The 21496-nt window shown below is 43.1% G+C and overlaps 1 long non-coding RNA gene across 2 annotated transcripts in view; it reads right to left on the bottom strand.

The window, feature by feature from the left end:
* The window catches only part of LOC116872533, a 42197-nt gene extending 20919 nt beyond the window's left edge, over nucleotides 1–21278 (bottom strand). For both annotated transcript variants that reach the window (XR_004383667.1, XR_004383668.1), the window contains exons 1-3: nucleotides 21208–21278; nucleotides 18498–18634; nucleotides 3171–3311 (exon numbers count right to left, since the gene is read on the bottom strand). This is a non-coding gene — a long non-coding RNA (uncharacterized LOC116872533). The remainder of the gene's footprint in view (nucleotides 1–3170; nucleotides 3312–18497; nucleotides 18635–21207) is intronic.
* Between the last annotated feature and the right edge of the window lie 218 nt (nucleotides 21279–21496).

Below are 21496 nucleotides of genomic sequence, written 5' to 3'. Positions count from 1 at the left end.
TAGTTCAAAGGTATGATGCAAATGTTTTCATGTCATTAGGCAAGGTCTGCGTGAAGTCTGCTAAAGATTTAACTGGCTTTGGGATCATTTACATGTCTTGATAAAGTCTTTCCTGTGTTATAGGAATGTCTGGCCTATCAGGTAACTACTTTCCCAGAAATTTGGAATTGAAAGTCCTGAGCTTGATTAGGAGCTCACAAAAACTGTGAGGTGGCAAGCTACTTCAACTCTCTGGGCCTTCTTTTCTTCCTATTTAAAAAAGGGTAGGGGCGCCTGGGTGGCCCAGTGGGTTAGGCCTCTGCCTTCGGCTCAGGTCACCAGGGTCCTGGGATCAAGCCCCACATCAGGCTCCCTGCTCTGTGGAGAGCCTGCCTCTCTGCCTGCTTGTGGTCTCTCTCTGTCAAATAAATTAAAAAAATTAAAAATTAAAAAAATAATAAAAAATAAAAACAAAAAAAGGTAGAGCAAACCGAGAATATCTTCTTGTGCCACAAAGCAAAGAAGGGCTAAAAGCTGTTGGGACCTATCACGGCACACAGGAGCTGCCTCCATGCAGTTCCCATTGGTCAAATCTGGGACAATTTGAACATCAAAATGAATAATGGTGATAAAGGATTGCTACACATTAAATAAAAAAGTAATCCACAAGTGCATAACAACACTCTAATAAAAAAAAGACAAAAGAAGCTCTCTCCATTTGAATGGAGAGAGTTCTACTCTATAGAAGATTATCAGCTAATAAGTGTAAAAGAAATTAGGAAATCATCATTTTGTAACCACCATAGTAATAATCGATCCAGGTAAGATCATGCATGGATGTGAAAAACCATTGGTGAAAAATTGTTGGGGAATGGAGGAGTAGTCACATAGTCTTAAAGTATCTCCCCAGAAATCACTTATTAATTCCAGAAAGAAAATGCACCTTTACAATGAAAACCATCTAGTGGACACCACATTAACCAAGTTGTGTAAGAAAAACTCAGCTGAGTCCCGTGTGTCTCCTTTATGACTCATGCTGAACACTTCTCACATTTCTGGCCACCAAATGGCGGAGTGGGGGAGTGGGGGGGTGGTTTCACACCAGAAATTCTCTGTAACACTGATTGGGTATCCTACAATTTAACTAGGATGAACTTTTGTCTGGGATGTGAGAATTGGAATTCTCAAGCTGGGAATGCCTTGCCCAGGCTTCAGTCACACTGGCCTTCCTTTGGTTTCTCTAGGTAACTCTGGTCCACCTTATTAAGGCCACTCTAGAGTTTCCTTAGCTCCAGCCAATCTCCCTCCCCATCCCTCAGGTCCCTTCCCCAGAGGCCTTTCCTGAACATCCCCAAGGCTCCTGCTGCATTCTAGGGTTCTTTTCTCCAAAGCTCTGCTTCCGCCATAAAGCATTCATTTTTGCAAAATTATCTGTTCCATGTCCAGTGTCACCGTTAGACTATAAACTCCAAGAGGACAGGAACTGCTTCTCTCACATCCACACTGGTTTTCCCGGCACCTGCATGGTGTCCAGCATGCACAGGGATGAAATAAACACTGTTGAATGAATGAATTGATAAGTCCAGGAAATCTCTGTCGATTCTCAGAGAAGGAAATGGGAAGGGAACACACACTTTTTTTTTTTTTTAATTGTCTAATAAGTGCCAGGCTCTGTGCCAGGTCATCCACATCCATCATCTTATTGATTCCTCAGACACACTCGGAGATGTGGTTATCACTAGCCCCATTTTACAAATGAAGAGATAAGGGATGTCACGCATCCTGCCAATAGACTGGCAAATGCCAGCAGAGATATGATTCAAATCTAGTGTGGTTTTTTGCAAAGATGCCCCCATAGCGCCTTTCATGCCCATACCCTTGTCTGACGCTTTTCCACAGATTTTGACTGCATCACTGAAATCAGAAAGATCAAGAAGGCAGTCCTAACAACCATGACTACATTGAGGAAAAATGCCTTCGTGCAAGCCACATTCACAGGCATTATCTTTTTCATTCTTATAACTGGTCTAACAGTTGGAGAATGCCTAAGTGATTTCTGATATGCATTCTTTGTTTGTTTAAAAAAGTGGGATCTTGGGGCACCTGGGTGGCTCAGTGGGTTAAAGCCTCTGCGTTCAGCTCAGGTCATGATCTCAGGGTCCTGGGATCGATCCCCCTACACGGGCTCTCTGCTCAGCAGGGAGCCTGCTTCCCCCTCTCTCTGCCTGCCTCTCTGCCTACTTGTGATCTCTCTCTCTCTGTCAAATAAATAAATAAAATCTTTAAAAAAAAGTGAGATCTTGAGATCCTTTTGTCTTTCAAACTCATTTGTGGTGGTTTGTTGTTGAATTTACCACATAGATATTTTAAAGCATTTAGTAGTCAAATTTGTTACACCTTTCTTTAGGATTTGTTTTTATAAATCATAGAACTAAAAAAAAAATAAGCCATAGAACTAATTTATTCATATTTTTCTTATAGTGTACTTATAGATTTTACCTTTATCTTAAAAGATTTTATTTACTTATTTGAGAGACAGAGTGCACACACAAGCCAGGAGGAGGGGCAGAGGGAGAAGTAGAAGCAGGGAGCTAGACTTGGGGTTAGTCCCAGGACTCTGGGATCATGACTTGAGCCAAAGGCAGAGGCTTAACCAACTGAGCTACCCAGGCACCCCAACTTCTTTTTTTTCTACATTTAAGTGTTTGGTCCATTTGTGGTGAGGTAGGAATTCAGGTTTTCTGGGTTTTTTTCCAAATGGCCTACCTAATTATATAATCTCCATTGACAGACTAACCCAAAGGACGTACTTCTGATGGGTCCCCATAATTCCCGCTGGTATTCAGACGAAAACCAACACTGGTGTCAGGGAGGCTCATAAGAAAGGCTGTATTTATTTCTGAAAGAAATCAGAAATCCTGAGGAGAGTCCCAGGACCACTCCTGACTCACAGGATGGCCTTGGACAGGTCCTTTTCTCACTCTGAATTCAAAACTGTATGCTGACGGGTCAAAGAGAGAGAGAGTGCAAAGTGATCTCTGACACTGATCATTGTCCATCTAAAAGAGTCCTGAAGAATTTTTGCCTTAAAAAGAAATGTCAATTAAAATAACACTAAGAAACTTTTTCCTCTTTTTTTTTTTTTTAACATCTATCAGACAGGCAAATACTGAAAAGATTGATGTACTTACTCATTGTTGGCAAAGATGTAGGAAAATACACTCTCCCAAGTTGGCTGCTAATGGGAGTGTAAATTGATTCCCCTTTTTGGAGGGCAATTTGGCCATACAATGCACATATTCTTGAACCCAGCTATTCCACTTGGAGGAATTCTTAAAAGTAGAAAATGAGATAAAGATATTCACTGAAATATTCATCATTGAAAAACAACAACAACAACAACTGGAAACGACCCAAATGTCCATCAATCAGAAGTTGGATAAATGATAATATACTGTCATAGTTAAGGGTGTTAAAAAGAAAACTGCACGCCCAAAATAGTCAGTGATGCTAGGACATGTCACCAATCTGGGGCTTAGTACCTAACCTCATTGTGGTCTTGACCTCCCCTAGAGATAGTCCTAACTGGTCAGTCAAGAATCATATGGTCAGGGGTGCCTGGGTGGCTCAGTGGTTTAAGCCTCTGCCTTTGGCTCAGGTCATGATCCCAGGGTCCTAGGATCAAGCCCCACATTGGGCTCTCTGCTCAGCAGGGAGCCTGCTTCCTTCTCTCTCTCTGCCTGCCTCTCTGCCTACTTGTGATCTGTCTGTCAAATAAATAAATAAAATCTTAAAAAAAAAAAAGAATTGTATGGTCAGCACCAATAAGGTAATCTGTCACATGGCCCCTCTCTATCCCCCAAAACAAGATGAAGTAATCCACTTAATAAGACCCTTTTGTCCTCAAAAGAAGCTGACCTCACCCAAAATAATCCTTTCCTCTGTTTATGACTTCCTTGCCCTGCCTTTAACAACCTTTCCCTTTTTGTGGTTCTTTGGAGAGCCCTTCTACTTGCTAGATGTGAAGCTGCCCAATTCATGAATCAATTCATAAAGCTAATTTAATCTTTAAAATTTACTTGGTTGAACTTTTGTTCTTTTTTTTTTTTTTCAAGATTATTTATTTATTTATTTGACAGAGAGATCACAAGTAGGCAGAGAGGCAGGCAGAGAGACCGGGGGAGGCAGGCTCACCACTGAGCAGAAAGCCCGATGCTGGGCTCTATGTGGGACTCAATGCGAGGCTCAAACCTAGGACCCTGAGATTATGACCTGAGCCAAAGGCAGAGGCTTTAACCCACTGAGCCACCTAGGCGCCCCTGAACTTTTGTTCTTTAACAGGGGTTTGAATTATGGCTTCCCCACTTCCTAGCTGTGTGACATTGTGACTTAACCTGTCTGTATCTGAGTTTTCTCATTAGTAAAAATGGAGTGACAATAGAGTCTACCTCATAGTCTTGTTGTGAGGGTTAAATGAGGTAATACTATAAAGCACTTACAACAGTGTCTGGCACATAGTGAGCACCCCCAACATATGAGCTATTATAACCATAATATATGTTTAGGTGAAAATTTTGGGAGTTTTTTTGAGTGTTGTTTCCATGACATGTTGGGTGTTATCTACCTGACTTTACAGAGGTCTGAATCTTTCATTGTCTTTAACCAGACTATTTCACAACCCTGTAAGTTACAGAAAAGTGATGGTAACACAAATTATTCCTGCCCGCAAAAACGCAAATTGATCTTGTCCTGTAAATGTACAGTTTAAGAGACAATTCCACATACCACTTTATTGCCCTAAAGAAAATAACTTTATTGCCCATATACCACTTTATTGCCCTAAAGACAATAACTTTATTGCCCTAAAGATAATAACTAATGCAAAGTCATTATCTAGATCTATATGTAGATCTAGATTTCAATATATATCATTTTCCTTTGAACTGGTTTTAGTTTACTGCTGGTTCTTTTATTAATTACTGAGTTAAATAAAATCTTTGACAAGTGTTCCTTTTATATTTGTATGAGTCAAAATATTGCCTTTTAAAAAATTGTAACAGTATTTCTAGTCTGAGCCTCTCCTCATTATAAAGATACATGTCTTTTTATTTTTAGAGAAAGCCTGGAAGGATGAATACAAAAATGTTTATGAAGAATATCTCAGGGAGGGGGGCACCAGGCCGGCTCAGTAGGTGGAGTGTACAACTCTTGAACTCAGGGTTGTGAGTTTGAGTCCCACGTTGGTTGTCGAGGTTATTTAAAAATAAAATCTTGGAAAAAAAAAAAAAAGAATGTCTCAGACAGGGGTAGGTAAATAATATTTCAGTAGACTCTGAGTCTCTTCTTTATACGTTTCTATAATGTCCAAACATTTCTATATTGTCCAAACATTTTCATGCAGAACATCTGTTTTATAGCATGTTAAAAAAAATTCTTCTTTTTAAAAGACAAAACAGAAAATTCTCCTGCTGGAACCAGTCATTTGGGAAGGGAGGAGAGTTATAAGAGGTCAAGTGAGAACAGCTTCCTCACTGTAGGAGTAGTTATTGAGGGGTGCCTGGGTGGCTCAGTGGGTTAAGCCTCTGCCTTCAGCTCAGGTCATGATCCCAGAGTCCTGGGATTGAGTCCCACACCAGGCTCTCTGCTCCGCGGAGAGCCTGCTTCCTCCTCTCTCTCTGCCTGCCTTCCTGCCTACTTGTGATCTCTGTCTGTCAAATAAATAAATAAATAAATCTTTAAAAAAATAAAATAAAATAGGAGTAGTTATTGAGGTAAGGAAATCCCTTGGCAAGTGGAGAGGCCAGCTTGGTCCCCAGCAGACCAGTTTTTTTCTGAGATAGAATACTCAGGCCCCAAACCATCTGAAGTGGCAAAGTCTCAAAGTCTTCTTCATGGCTGGCCTGCGGGTGGTCAAGTCTGAGGCTTGGACCTCACTGCTGGCTCTTTCAGGCTCTTTGATCTTGAGCTGGTCAATTAATTCAGCCGCAAGCCACAGCCAACAGAATATTAGCCCTGGAAGAGACTCTGACCCCTTCTTAACACTAATAGGAAAACAAGCCTGGAGAGGGGAGGGAAACAGCAAAGGTCACAAAGCAAATTAGGGATCATTCTAGTACTAGGACCCCAGAATCCCAAGTCCTGGCCCAATGAGCTTCTACCTCACCAGATTGGACTGATGGTGAAGGGACTCCAATGTTAAGCCAAGAAGACTGGCCCATAAAGAGTAGGCATGTTGAAAAGAACAAGCCAGGGCCAAGGTCACTGCAAGAGCTGGGCTTTAGGAGGAGTATTCATTTAGAATTGGGGTTGGGGGTGGGGTGGGGTGTTAGCATACCCCTCCCCGTCTGGGGGCTGGGCCAGGCAAGGGAGGCTACTCTTGTGATCTAAGACTTTACAGACCTTTAATAAATTGCCATTGCAAAGCTGCCTGCCATTTTAATTGCAGTCAAGGGGAAAATTGGCTGCACTTATTTGTTTGAGGTAAAACAGTGTTAGGAGACTTTTGTTATGTGAAGAGAGATGGAGATCCCCCTTGAAATGGAACCCTTTAGGATAATAAGGCAGCATAAAGGAAGGGCTAGGCTCCTGGTGGGTCTGGAGTATTGTGATGTCAAGGGGCTTTTCTTGGGGGTTGGAGCTGGACTGGGGTGAGGGGCCTCTCCTCACGGTCCCTGCCAAGAACTGGGGAGAGAGGCGTCACCTCCCTGCTCGCCGCCCCCACCTCTGGGACCAAGGAGGCCAGGCCAGGCAGTGGACTCTGGCATCCAATCTTAATTTCCTCATTATTATGTGCAGTGTTCCCCAGCCTTGAGGCCCAAAATTGCACAATTTTGCCATTTCACTGAATACTTACACTACTATTTACTTGGTATTTTTCTGTAAGTCTATTCACTTTTAATAACAAGGACATTTGTATGGCAACGTGGATGGGAAATCAACATCATTTCCATAAAAATGAATAGAAGGAAAACAAAACAGTGTGATTAAATTCTAGCTAGATACTGTTGCCTGCTTTCTCTTTGTTAAAAAGGGAGATTGGCACATGTTAGAGAAGTTTTACAAGGAAATCAGATACTATGAGACGCTTTCCTGAATTTAATCAGAGGGAATGGAAGATAATGGAAAATAGAGTAACTGCCTTACAATGTGGTTGTTATTTTTTTCAAAGATTTCCTTATTTATTTGAGAGAGAGAGAGTGTGTGTGTGTGTGTGTGCATGTGTGTGTGTGTGTGTGTGTGGCACGCGTGTACGCATGCATGTTGGGGGTGGAGAGGCAGAGAGAGAGGGAGAGAGAATTTCCAGCAGAGTCCTCACTGAGCACAGAGCCCAATGTGGGGCTCAATGCCACCACCCTGAGATTATGTATGGTTCAGTTACTTAATGCCTTTGTGTAAAACAGCTTCAGTGAGGTGTGGTTCCTCCACTACACTAGCCCTACTTTAGAAAATGCTGTGGACAGGACCCTGCTCTCCCACCAACTAGCTGAGTGACCTTGGGAAATCCCCTCTACCTCTCTGAACCCCCAATTCCTCACCCGCAAAAGGGCTATGTTCGTAGAAATGAATCCAGAGGTTTCTCTAAGAGATAATAGTGATGATAATGATGAGGATGGTAAGGATGCTATCAGGGAGTCATTCATAAAACTCCTTAAGCTAGTGTTTGGTGTGTTTGGGGGAACTGAGTTAGTAGTCTGGGTCTCTGCTTGAGCAAAGAAGAGCAAAGAGAAGAGCTGCAGGCCGCTGGATCCACAGAAACGAGCTACCCAGCAGGATGGATTTGTGGAAAATGGAAGTGCTCCCTGGGTTCTCAGAAATGTCAAGGAAGTGAAACTGAATAAGGATATTGGACTTCTTGTGGTCATGTGGGATGGATGTTCGGACAGCACCAGTGGAGTACTAAGGCGAAGGATAAGTGCTTAATGCCAACCAGTGAGGAGCTAAGTATTATGATTACTGTCCTCCATTTGACATACAAGGAAAATGAGACTCTATAACATTAGGCGACTGCCAGAAATTTCACAGCAGACCTATCTATGCTCCAGGCTTCATTCTTTTCAATATTTCAACAAATGTTCTGAACATGCTTAAGCCCTGGGTCAGGGCAGAGATGGGATAGATACACACATTAAAAAATAAAAAGAAGGGGCGCCTGGGTGGCTCAGTCGTTAAGCGTCTGCCTTCGGCTCAGCTTGGGATCCTGGGGTCCTGGGATCCAGCCCGTATCGGGCTCCCTATTTGGCAGAAAGCCTGCTTCTCCCTCTCCCACACCCCCTGCTTGTGTTTCCTCTTGTGCTCTCTCTCTCTCTCTCTGTCAAATAAATAAATAAATAAAATCTTTAAAAAAAATGAGGATTTGCAAAACAAAGCAGAAAATATGATCTTATTTATGTAAAATAAAAAACAGTGAAGCTATATCTTCATGAATATGCACCCACATATAAAGGCTTAGAAATAGATCTGGTAGGGACACCTGGGTTGCTCAGTCGGTTGAGCATCTGCCTTTGGCTTGGGTCAGGATGCGGGGGGTCCTGGGATCGAGCCCCACATCAGGCTCCTTGTTCAGTGGGAAGCCTGCTTCTCCCTCGGCCTCTCTCTCTCTCTCTCTCTCTGACAAGTAAATAAAATCTTCAAACAAAACAAAACAAATAGGAAATAGATCTGGTAGCAGTGTTAACCATTGGGTGGAGGCAGGTAGGGAAACAGGGAGTTTAGCTTTACCTGTATTGTTTGAGGTAGTAGTAGTAGTAGTAGTAGTAATAATAATAATAATAATAATAATAATAAATTTCTATGTTATTTGGGTTACTAAAAATTTTTTTTAAACGACAGTCATGGGCTGAATTGCGTCCTAGCCCCAATCATATGTTGGAAGTCCTAACTTCAGTACCTCAGAATGTGACTGGTTTTGGAGATAAGGTGTTTAAGAGGTAATTAAGCTAAAATGAGGTTATTGGGAAGGGCTCTAATCCAACATGACTAGTGTTCTTACAGGCAGAGGAAATCTGGGACACAGACACACACAGGGAAGAACACATGAAGACACAGGGAGAAAATGGGCATCTATGAACCAAGGAAAGAGGCCTCAGAAGAAACCAACCCCCTCAAACCTTGACCTCGAACTTCCAGTCCCCAGAATTGGGAGAAATAAATCTCTGATGTTTAAGCCACCCAGTCTGTGATGTTTGTTATGGCATATGCTAATGAAAAAAAAAATATTCAATGACCCCTGTTCACAATGGTAAGGCAGGTTTTATTCTGGACTATAGTGTTAGGTATAGGGGCTGTGATGGGAGTGGAAAAGAGAGATGGCCTCAACTCCAAGCATAGCATTGGCTATTAGGAATTTGTTGCCAGGGAGTAGCGGGGGTCAGGGGATGGAAAATTACTAAGAGGAAACATCAGGGATGGGGGGGGTAGGTACTGGCTAAACTGACCTAAGAGGATTTTAACTGAAGACAGACCTGGTGTTTGGACATGACTTGATGCATGGTGGAGGATAATGAATCTGGTCAGACAGTGAGGGTGATCAGGTCTCAAGAGATGAGGGTTCTTGCTAAAATCATTAAGCAGGGTTCTTGCTAAAACTGGATTTTGTAAGGGAATGCACAGGTTGGTCTAGGAGAAGGTTCAAGAGACTGACTAAAGTTCGCTCAAGCAAAGAATTTTTGTCACTGCTCCAGCAAACGAATACAACTACCAAGGTAAGCTCCTAACTTCCAGGAGCTCCTAGCCTCGTGGTAGAAGCAGCTAATAGTACAAGCCCACTATGATACCAGAAAACTGGGGAAGGTGCTACAAATGCAGAAGTAAGGTAGCACAGAACCTCAGGATGGGAGGACACTACTGGGTCTGCAGGTTTCATGGAGGAAGTGGCTTTTAAGCTGGGCCTTGAATGATGAGAGCAGAGAGGGTTGTTGTGAGTGGGGAACGGGAAAGATGGGGACTGTTTCTGGAGGAAACACATAAGCGAAGACCTGGTGGGGAAGGTTTGTTCTGGGTCTGGTTAAGACAGGGGAGCTACACCTGAGCACAGGTTTTCCAAGAAGACCAGGGAGATGTAGCTGGAAGTATTCTCTGGAAGGTGCCATCGTCGGCTGTTGGCCTTCATGGAGGGAGTAATATCATCATATTTGCTTTGTAGGAAGACCACCCTGACAATCCACGAGCCAGGGATTGAAAAGTGATGGTCCGAGCACCTTCTGTGGAGCACTTTCAGTCAGGTCCACAGAAAAGTTTTGTTTGACTCAAACTGTTCTAACAGTCAACACATTATAAATAGTTAATTTGAACAAGTCAATCAATAATTTATTAATATAATTCGAATGTATATATTTAAAATAAAAAATATTACATTAATTGTATATGAATGAATGAATGAAATAAAATCTCTTATAATCACATTAATATATTTATATGTAAATTACAGACATCAATAAGTTGGAAGAGCTCAAAGAATTTCAAATTTTTTGAAAATCTTTTAATAAATCTTGGGTTGAACCATGTTTGCACACAAGGTATGTTGCAGTCCTAAACTTTGGTTACCTGTGAATTTGACCTAATTTGGAAATACAGTCTTTGCAGATGCCATTAAGATGAGGTCATGCTGGAGCAGGAGAGGCCTTTAATCCAAAATGAACTGTGTCTTTATAAAAGAATAAGGGACATGGACACATCAGAGGGAGAATGCCATGTAGATGATGACAGAGGCAGAGATCGGAACAATGCAGCTTCAAGCCAAGGAAGAGGAAGGATTCATGGCCACCACCAGAAGCTGGAAGAGGCGAAGAAGGATTCAGCCCACTATCAGGGGGTGCAAGGCCCTGCCAACATCTTGATTTCAGATTCCTAACGCCCAGAACTGTGGGAGAACACATTTCTGCTGTTTTAAACCCCAGTGTGTGGTAGTTTGTGACAGTCACTGTAAGAAACATACAATAAGGAACCCGTGTGCTCTCCTAGCAGATTCTCTGGCCAGAATCCCCTCCAAGGTGTCATCACCCATTCCTCCTAAGGTGCAGAGTAGCAACGGCTCAGGAGAGAGAAGAGGAGGCCTCGACTGATGTACTAGCAATGGGGGGTGAAAAGGTTTGTTCTTAGAAATGGCCATTCTTAGGCACCTGGGTGGCTCAGTGGGTTAAAGCCTCTACCTTCGGCTCAAGTCATGGTCTCAGGGTCCTGGGATCGAGCCCCGAATCAGGCTTTCCGCTCAGTGGGGAGCCTGCTTCTTCCTTTCTCCCTGCCTGCCTTTCTGACTACTTGTAATCTCTATCAAATAAATAAATAAAATCTTAAAAAAAAAAAAAGAAAGAAATGGCCATTCTTTACTTTGTGGAAGGGGGTAAAGTAATATTTATTATTATTACATACAATAGATTCTCTTTTATATCATTACCATGAGTCAGGTCCTATGGTGAGGGCTTTTTTTTTTTTTTTTTTAAAGATTTTATTTATTTGAGTGAGAGGGTGAGCATGAGCAGGTGGGGAGGGGCAGAGGGAGAGGGGGAGGGAGAAGCAGGCTCCCCACCAAGCAGGGAGCCCAGTGCAGGGTTCCATCCTAGGACCTTGGGATCATAACCTGAGCTGAAGGCAGACACTTAATCAGACAGACACTTAACTGACTGAGTCCCCCAGGTGCCCTGCTGAGGGCTTTTATATGTTGTACCACTTAATCCTCCCCACAATATTATATAAAATCCCCACTCTACAGATGAGAACACAAGACTTGGAAAGGTTACACAGCTAGAACTAATATTGCCTACTAGGTGCCAGACCCTGAACTAAGCCTTTTATGTGGGAGCTCACTGAATCATCACAACACCCTTGGAGGTAGGTACCATTAGTAACTCCAACTATTCCCCTCTCCTTGTCAAGATGAGGAAAGTGAGGCACAACAGGTCGAGTAACTTGCCCCAGTTAGTCACCACTGCAGCTAGATGATGGAGACAGCACTCCGTGTTTCTCTCTGATCCACAGCTCTTGCTCTATAAGGGTGCAGACTTCCTGGTTGTCTTTCATTCATTTGCTCATTGATGAATGCTTTTACGTCTTACTCGTATTTGAAGGGGGCAGCTGGGCATAGCCTAGAGAGTACAGACTCAAGTGCTCAGAGACCTGGGTCCCGGTCTAGCCTGGGCTTCAGGTTCCCCATCTGTGAGATATGGAGAGTCTACTGGTCAATCTTGAAGGTCCTTCTTACACCAAGAGTCTGTATTTCTGTGATTCCCCAGCTTTGGGAAGAAGTTACCCATCATTAGGACAACGGCTGAGGATGCGAACTCATTTGCCAATGCCAGTGTCTCAGCAAAATGGCAGAGCCTGGATTTTAATCCAAGTGCACCTGACTCCAAAAGTCTCTCCACTTCCTCCTGGGTTCGGAAAAGAGAGGAACTAAAACAGAGAGAGGACATACCGCTGCCAAGCCAGATCCATGTGAGCAACAGAACTGGGACCGATGGCCAAAGCCCAGGAGTTCTGATGGGGGAGCTGCCCTGGTGTGGGCCTGTTACACCCTCTTGTGGAGCTCGTCTGCAATGCTCTGGCCTGCCAGCTTTTTCCTTTTGATACCAGAATAGACGTAGGAATCCAGGAAGCAGGAAGTAGCCGTCCCAAGAGATCTGAGAACCAGTGACCCCAGCTATTCTCCTAAAACAAAGACTGAAGGCATCTGTCATTTAGTGAAGCCCAGCTGCCCTGTGTTCATTTATTGATGAAGCAGATTATTTGCTGTTTCTATTTTTACGTCTTGTACATACTTCTATCAGGTACAAACAGTATTCCAATAGAAATGGTACCTTTTGTCCTTAGCTCGGGGTGATGGGTGATTTAATCAGGGTGATTAAACCTATCAAACCCAGAATACATATGAAGGCAAGAAAGAATTCTTCCTTCATACACCCTTTTCTCTGCTTTCTCTCCAATATCTGGATGGGAAAAGAATGCTGGGCAAGATTGGAGAATGAGATAAAGACTTTTAAGCATAATCATTAAAATTATGTCTGTCTGCCCTCAACAGTTTCACATGTGTCACAGATATTGTGTTCTGGGGATTATTATTATTTTTTTAAGATTTTATTTATTTATTTGACTGACAAAGATCACAAGTGGGCAGAGAGGCAGGCAGAGAGAGAGAGGGGGAAGCAGGCTCCCCCGATGTGGGGCTTGATCCCAGAGCCCTGAGATCATGACCTGAGCTGAAGGCAGAGGCTTTAACCACTGAGCCACCCAGGTGCCCCTGTTCTGGGGATTCTAAAATAAGTAAATCCTCACCTATGCTGAGGTGCAGTGAGGACGGGAAGAGTGCCTCTCCCCCCAGTGAAGCCAGAGGCAGTGTCCAGAATCAGGCTTGAAGACTGCAGGGATGTCCTCCAGGAGCGATCTGACACCCTGGCCATACAAGAAGGGCGAGAAAGAGGGGGGCGGGTTATGGTGGAGAGGAACTTTAGATATATTTCTAACCTTCTCAACAATCCAATAAACTAGGGGCTACCATACCTATCATACAGATGAGGAAACTAAGGCCCAGAGAGATTAAGAAGCTTGCCTAAATCTGAGAGCTAATAGGCTGTGGAGTTGGGATCTGAATCTTGGCAAAGCGATAGATTAGCAATCCAGAGTCTGGTTTCTAGTCCCAGGTCTGAACCTGCTTGCTGAGTGACTGTTGTGCAAGTCAGTTAACATCTCAGGTCTCTGTTTTCTCCTCTGCGTAATGGAGTCTTGGCTTAAAAGGTGTCCATAGACCCCTCCTGGTCTGCTAATATAAGAGTCCAAGCAGAAAAACAGGAAGGGGGCCCCAAGGGCCTCCGATGGATGGGAGGAGAGAGCAGCTCAAGTCCAAGTGCAAGTTTTCCTCACTGTATTTAGTATTAGTCACTGAAGAGTGAATCACTGGTGAATGAATGCCTTATTAACTGTGATGTGGGATCAGTCCTGAATGGATCTCATAGCTTTCTCAGTAAGAGGACACAGAACTTCTGGGACCTCAGATTCCCTTATGCAGCAGATTTTAAAGTTTTAAACAGAAGTACCATCCAGAAAAACCTTCCAAAAACTAACCGCTATGTGAGGTTTTTTTGGGAGGAGGGGTTATTAAAGAGGGGATTGTCAGGGGATAGAGCCTACCTCCTTGGACCTCAGAGTATGCCAGGGAGGCTCAAATAGGTGGGTTCCACCCTCCCTCTATCCCCTCCCAATATATGTGTGTTTGGGGTGGTACAGCAGGTGTAGGAAAGGGAAGGCCCAACCCAGTTTGCCCTGGGCCCTACTCCAGTCAGTCTTTCAGACCAGCTGAGCCAGCAGCTGCCTGTTTCCCATTCTTCCCCTCTTCTTTCTCTCTCTCAATTATTTCTTATTATTCAGCAGAAACCCTTCTGATCTCCGTTGAATGCCATGAGAGCAGATAAAGGTTCTTCCTTGCCCAGTTTACATGGAGAAACTGTTCCAGGAGCTCTTCATTGGCCCTCAGACATCATACTGGCAGCTACAGTTTCCCGTGGGTTTATTCATTACCAAGCACTTGGCAAAGAGCTTTGCATGCTTTACCTCATTTTCTCTTCACAACTATCAGAGGAATTAGACACTCCTGTTTCCTCCTTTTGGAGGCAAGGAAATGAAGAATTAGAGACTTTACGGAACCTGTCCAAAGACACAGAGCTCCTCAGAGGCCAGGCTGGGGCTCGAATCCAATTACAGTGTTGGATAATTTCCGACCTGTCAGTGTGGGTCCTTCTTATGTTTTTTGGCTGTGTTATGGTTGCTTCCTCCGTTATTTCTAAGCCCTGCTCTGTGTTCACTGTGGATGGTAGAGGGGAACCCCTTCTTCTTCAGTCTGGGTTTCAATGGGGAAGGGTTTTTTCTAAGCACATTTCCTGCTTTCTCTCTCTGCTTCATGCATTCCTGGGTAGATGAGGAACTGCTCCCTTTGGTAAATTTGAGAACATTGTCATCCTTCTTATTGGGAGGGAGTTGTTCCTGGGGCTCTGCCCCGTGTCAGCTGTGGGAGCTGTCCTGGTCCTTGTAGCCGGGTTCTGGGATTGACGATTCATGGTGCCCTTCAGCTACCACCCCTGAAAGCTTCTTCTCTAACCTGGTTTACTGTCACTAGTAAAGATGATCTTTATTGGCTCCCCTCTGCTTTTTTTTTTTTTTTTTTTTTAAGATTTTACTTATTTATTTGACAGAGATCACAAGTAGGCAGAGAGGCAGGCTGGGTCGGGGGGGGCAGGCTCCCTGCTGAGCAGAGAGCCTGATGTGGGGCTCCATCCTGGGATCGACCCTGGGATCCTGGGATCATGACCTGAGCCGAAGGCAGAGGCTTTAACCCACTGAGCCACTCAGGCACGCTTCCTCTCTGCTTTTGTTTAATGTCTCAACTTGTTCAGAATGCAGGCAAAGCAAATGGGATGCCATTTGCTCAGAGTCCCTCAGAGAGCCCAAAAGGGGCATCCTGGAGGCATTAAACTGATGGGAAAATTTCATGGTCTGCTGCTGGTTCCAATCCTTACCTTGGTTGACTTCAGAGTGTAACTCCAACTTCCCCAGGCTTCGAGCTCTCATGACTGCCCCCTCTTAAGCAAAAGGTGGTGTGGCCAAAATGGCTACTTGTTTCTCTGTATCTGTTTTTTTCTCCCTCTATTAATGATAAGTTAATTCTAATTAATTCTCTCCAGCATCCCTTGCATGCTAGGGGTGGCCATGTGACTCATCAATGCAATTTGAGGAGAAGTGATGAGCACAACTTCTGGGTCATATATTAAAGGGAAGGCCCTTACTAATCACTTCTTTTCTTCCCTTCCGCTGGCTGGAATGGGACATGATGGTGGCAGCTGAAGGAAGTATTCTGAACCATGAGATAGAAGCTATGATTTTTGGGTGGCAGTGCAACAACCAAGGAAGAGCTTAAAAACTGCTACCTTCAAGCTGCCATATCTGCCTTTTGCTACCTCTCCAGACTTCTTTGTGAGAGAGCAGTATACCTCTAACTTGTGAAAGCCTCTGTCATCTGAACCCATATATCCTAACTAACACAGACAGGAACCCAAGAATTTGCTTCCCAATTTTGGTAAGGGGTGGAGGGATCTGGAACCCGATTCCCACGTATGAGGGAATCAATGAATATGAGGGAGGATGGACATTTGTTGAATGCTTAGTGTATTCCAGATACCGTGCCTGACACTTTCAGCCACACTTTCTCAGTCAATCTGAACGACAATTCCGTTGGGTTACATTTATCATTCCATTATGTAGTTGAGGCTCAGAGAAGTGAAGTAACTTGACTACGATCACATAGCTAATAAAATGTTTGCTAGAAATGGAGCTAAAGTCACTGCAGTTCTCAAAACCGTATTCTTTCATCTACGGCATGCCACTCACTCACCCACCAAATGTAGCACGACACAATGCAATCTCACCCTTGTTGGAGGACAACCCTCCGTGGGTCTCTTCCGTTTCTGCACATCTTGTGAGCAGGGGCACTGACTGTCCTTTGCCCCACCCACACTGTTTTTTCAAAGGTGTTTGTTTAGCAAACAGCCTTCGAAGTTAGAGATAGTTTCCCTCCAGAGCAAACGACAGAAATGCTTACTCTCCACTACGAAAGTGTTGGTTTCCTTAAGCCCAGAGTTCCTTTACTGTTGTGTGTTCAGACAGCAAGAATGGAGGCAAAAGAGTTGATGTTCATGCTGCACACAGTGCTGTGGAGAATACAGCCCCTTGTCTCTGACCCAGAAGTTTCATGTCTTCTGCTTCTATCCACAAAACTGCATTAGGTTAAATTTTTAGCTTGCAACTCGGGTAAAATCCCAGTTCTTTTTTTTTTTTTTTTTAAGATTTTATTTATTTATTTGACAGACAGAGATGACAAGCAGGCAGAGAGGCAGGCAGAGAGAGTGGGGGGGGAAGCAGGCTCCCTGCTGAGCAGAGAGCCCGATGCGGGGCTCGATCCCAGCACCCTGGGATCATGACCTGAGCTGAAGGCAGAGGCTTTAACCCACTGAGACACCCAGGTGCCCCAAAATCCCAGTTCTTGACAGTACCTGCCAAAATTTGTGGCATGGTGACAGTCACCATCACTTTGATACGCTTGTGTCACATCACACATGCTTTTAACTTACGTTATTTCAACTAAATGTGAAGGTCAACAAAGCAACAAAGAAAATTTAAATACTACTCTGTATGTGATAAAAGAGCTGAATCTGTTAATTTCTTAGTAGATCTCTGTTTTCATGTAGACCTCACAGTGTGCTCATTTGGCCACAGTGAGTATGATTCCAAAGTTCAAAGATGCACACTTTTTTCATGTAACGTGGTCTCTAATTCCAAACCACCCACTTCTTCTGGCCGTCAGCCAAAGAGATGGCTATCAGATCTGACACTAGAGGAAAACTAAGAGATGATCAGTCTCTAGTGTGGAACTTTCTTGAGAAATTTTAAGTACACTTTTCATCTTATATAATTTTGCTGTTGTTAACTTTAGAAGTCATGCCCTAATAAGCTGTAATGCCAGAGGATTATATTTTGGGGGGACTGGTATAAGGTGGATGGGTATGTCAGAGGGGAGACAATTTAAATGGTAACAATATTTCTTCTACAACTAAGTAGAACACATATTGTATCCTTATATTTATGCATCATTCTTCTTTTGTATCATGGATTTGCATCTAATCCTTTCTTCTACCCAGAGACTAAAGAGTCTTACGCACTTGATTTTTACTTCTCTGTCAATCTGCTACATCTTGAAGTTCATCAATTGCTATATTTTGGGGGGGGGGTGATGCAGTAATATTTTTTGATTGCTAGTTTTTACTTAATTGAATTATGTATCACTGGAGAGTAACCAACTAAACTTAAAAATACATTAGGCTGTAAAATTAGGTAGCACATGTACACAGTAATAAAATTCAGAGTATAAATTGTGCTGGTTTTGCTGTATCTCCCATATTACCCAGGAATTAGAATACCAATATTTTTTTTTTAAAGATGTTATTTATTTATTTGTCAGAGACAGAGGGAGAGAGAGCGAGCGAGCACAGGCAGACAGAGGCAGAGGGAGAAGCAGGCTCCCTGCCGAGCAAGGAGCCCGATGTGGGACTCGATCCCAGGACGCCGGGATCATGACCTGAGCCGAAGGCAGCCGCCTAACCAACTGAGCCACCCAGGCGTCCCAGAATACCAATATTTTAATATCTGGTTGTGGAATGGTGGCAACTCCAAAACCACTAGATAAAAAGGGGGTAAATGTACAGAGAGAGGGGGGAAAAATCTATAATCCAAGATATGACTATGAATGAAAAATCTAAAATAAATGAGCAAAATTAATGAATGAAATTAAGTCTTTAATACCAATAAGGAGATTAACTTTTGGTTTAAATAAACACCACAGATAGGTCTGAAAATAACTTCAAATTTTTAGCCTTTGGAAAAGGCTAAAGATAGGAAAACATCAATTTTTACAAAAGAAATTATAAATATATAAACAGGTAAAAATGTAACAAGAATGAGTAGATACAACAAAGCATCAGTACCTGGAGTGATCTCTTTCATCTCCCTAGTAATGGATGACCTCTCATACATTTGCTTTATCTTCCAGCTGACTGCCAGCTTGTGTCATTTATGCCGCATCCCGAGGATGAACGTCTCTTTGCTGCACTCCAATCTAGGACTGAGAAATTAAGGTATGTGTGGGTTGGTGTGGCAGTTTCAGGCCTTCCCCTTCTAGAGCCCTCCACCATGCCATCCAAAGCCCCCTGCCATGTGGTCTTTCTCGTGTTTTCCTTTGCCAAGGATACAATGGGGCAGAGCATATCAGTTAGTCCAATGCCCAAACAGATATGGGGGGGGGGTGTTGTCAGTCTCCTCTTTCTATAGGCACACCCAATCTTCATAAGTGATTCTCCTGCAGCCTTCTCCCTTGCCTCTAGGAAGTGATACAATCCCCCATGGAGAGAGAGGAAGGGACAAGTCTTTCTATGACATTGTTCTTTCCTGAAGCCTGACTTCCCTCTCAACTATCCATTCTTTCCACTGATCAGTGGTGATGGTTTGTCTATGGGGTGAGGGGGTGGGAATGGTGGAGTGGAGGAAGAGGTTGGTGGAAGGGCTGGCTTCTCAAACAATGACTCCTCAAATGTTCTCCTGGAAGATAGCTAGTTCCAGTCACTGGCAGTGGGCTCCTTATGGACTTTTAGGGTTTCAGAGTTGGGCCTCAGCAGCAGTTTCAGGACAGTAGGAAAAATCCCCCTCAATGTCCGTTTCCACAAATATATATATCCTACCCCCCGCCACCCTCTTTCATAGTTTAACAGATGTTGGCATACTATTTACTTTCCTTTTTCTTGTTGTTTTCACTTGAAGTATTTCTTAGAGATTGTTCCATACCAAAACACACTCACGTGCCTCGGTCTTTAATTGCTGCACATATCCTACAGTACGGATGTATTAAAATGTATTACAACAGCTCTCTAGTGATAGTTTGTGTCTAGTCTTCTACAAACAGTGCTGCACTCAATATTTTGTGTATCCATCTCTTTTCATATAAGTAGTCTTAAAAAAAAGTTAACTAGAACCCTGATAGGCATCCAATGGACAGTTCTAATTATGCTGCAATTGGTCACACACAATCTCTCCTTCAAAAATTCTGTGGCTTATTATAAGAAGTGACAATTTCTGTAGTCTTCAGCTGTATTGCTTAGCATGAATAGACACATCTCATGCACAACAATGTTTCTCTTCAATGCTACATTCCAGGGTAATGTCTTCCACATAGACTTAAGTAACAATCAGGGATCTACACCTAAACTGCTACAAGTGGAAATAATTTGCATCTAATCCTTTAGATGAGAATGGTGTTTATGAATGCATACTCTGAAGTCACATGTGCCTGAATTCGAGTCCCAGCACTGCCAATTTTTATGTCTTTTATAAAGTCTTTGACCTATATGACATATTTTTCTTATTCATAAAATGGGGCAAATACAGCATTGACTTCATGGGGGATGATATAGAGATTAAATAAGAAAGTATTCATCATTCTTAGGCCAGTTCTTGTTTCACAGTAGGTGTTCAATAAGCATTAGCTAAGTTTCAATTCAGGTGACAACTGGCTATACAGAAACTTCCTAGCCAGACCTAAACTCACAGCTTTCTTCTTTATTTGGCATAGGCAAATTTCTTGATTTCAGAGATGTTAAATTATGACCATAAACAAACTATACTTATTGGAATTAAAGGATATAGGAATAGAAGTACAGACCTATAGGGCTGGAAGGGATTTCAATTTAACCTTTTATTGGATTATTATGTAATAGCAATCCCCATGTATTAAAAACTTAGATGTCAAGCATTTTGTGTATATAATCTCACTTAACTTTCACAAGGACCCATGTGAGATAGGTATCATTATCCTCATTTTGCAGAAAAGACTGTAGATCTGAGAAATCAAGTGACATGCCCAATGGTGAATCATTAGTAAGTTGAAGATCAAGGATTCACACCCAATTCTTTCTGAAAATAAGAGATTTGTAAACTACCACACACTTTTCAAAGAAATCTCACTTACTTAAGGCAAAGCTAGCTTATGAAAGCTCTTCAGTGCCGAGGGAGAGAGAGCCTGAACTTCATTTTGGTGGACTGAGGGAGGGCAGTCCTATTCATCAGACACAACAAACACAGTCCCTGGGGCCCTGCAATACTTTTAGGGACCCACAAAAATGTTTTAACTGCTTTTAAAGTCGGAAAAGAAAGATGAACTTCTGGGTTAAAGAAAACGTTTTGCTGTAGAACATTAATATATTCATCTCTATGCCAATTTAGTTGTAAAATATGAACTACATGTGTATCAATATAAATATTAGATATATATAATCTCCACAAACACAAGGCCAAAGTGTCAAGATTCCACGAAAGTCAAAGCTGCCTTGTGCGTAGGTGCTCTGCTCTTAACTTTCTGGGAAAATGCAACAGCAGACTGAGTTGGAGAGCAGAGGACTGGTGGGAGGTGGTTAAATTGTGAAAAATGCCTTCACGATTTTTTTCCTCCCATCAAAGAGAGGTTATAAAGGACAGAAATGAAACACTGTAAGTGCCACGTTCTAGCTGCATGATCGTGGACCCGTGACTAGATCAACATAAGCCTCAGTTTCGCCATCGATAAAATGGGGAAAAGCCCCTCCTAGGATTGTTGGACAGGGACAGCGAGCCTTGTTCACTGCTGTGTACGAATCGCTCAAAACATACCTGTTGAGTGAACGCAGTAAATGTGTGCTTAGCATTGTGGCCAGTGTAGCACAAGCGTCCAGTTAAGTAGTACTTGCTGGCTTTAAAACTAGTAAAAAGTCCACAAAGTAACAAGCCCAGCCCTTTGAGACCCAATCGTACTTCAGCAGGCTCCACGCAAACCTGCGCAGTAACTTCCCTAGGCGGCGAGAGCACGCGATTGCGCTTGCGCATAGGCGCTCTCCTCCGCCCCTACAGGCGCCACCGCCAGTGGGGCGGGCCTCGGCGGCCGCGCGACTAATCCAGAGGG

The sequence above is a fragment of the Lontra canadensis genome, unplaced genomic scaffold (genome assembly GCF_010015895.1).
Source record: "Lontra canadensis isolate GAN:19392208 unplaced genomic scaffold, GSC_riverotter_1.0 scaffold30, whole genome shotgun sequence".
Taxonomy (NCBI): domain Eukaryota; kingdom Metazoa; phylum Chordata; class Mammalia; order Carnivora; family Mustelidae; genus Lontra; species Lontra canadensis.
Note: the sequence above shows the minus strand (reverse complement) of the source record. Positions and strands in the feature narration are given on the sequence as shown.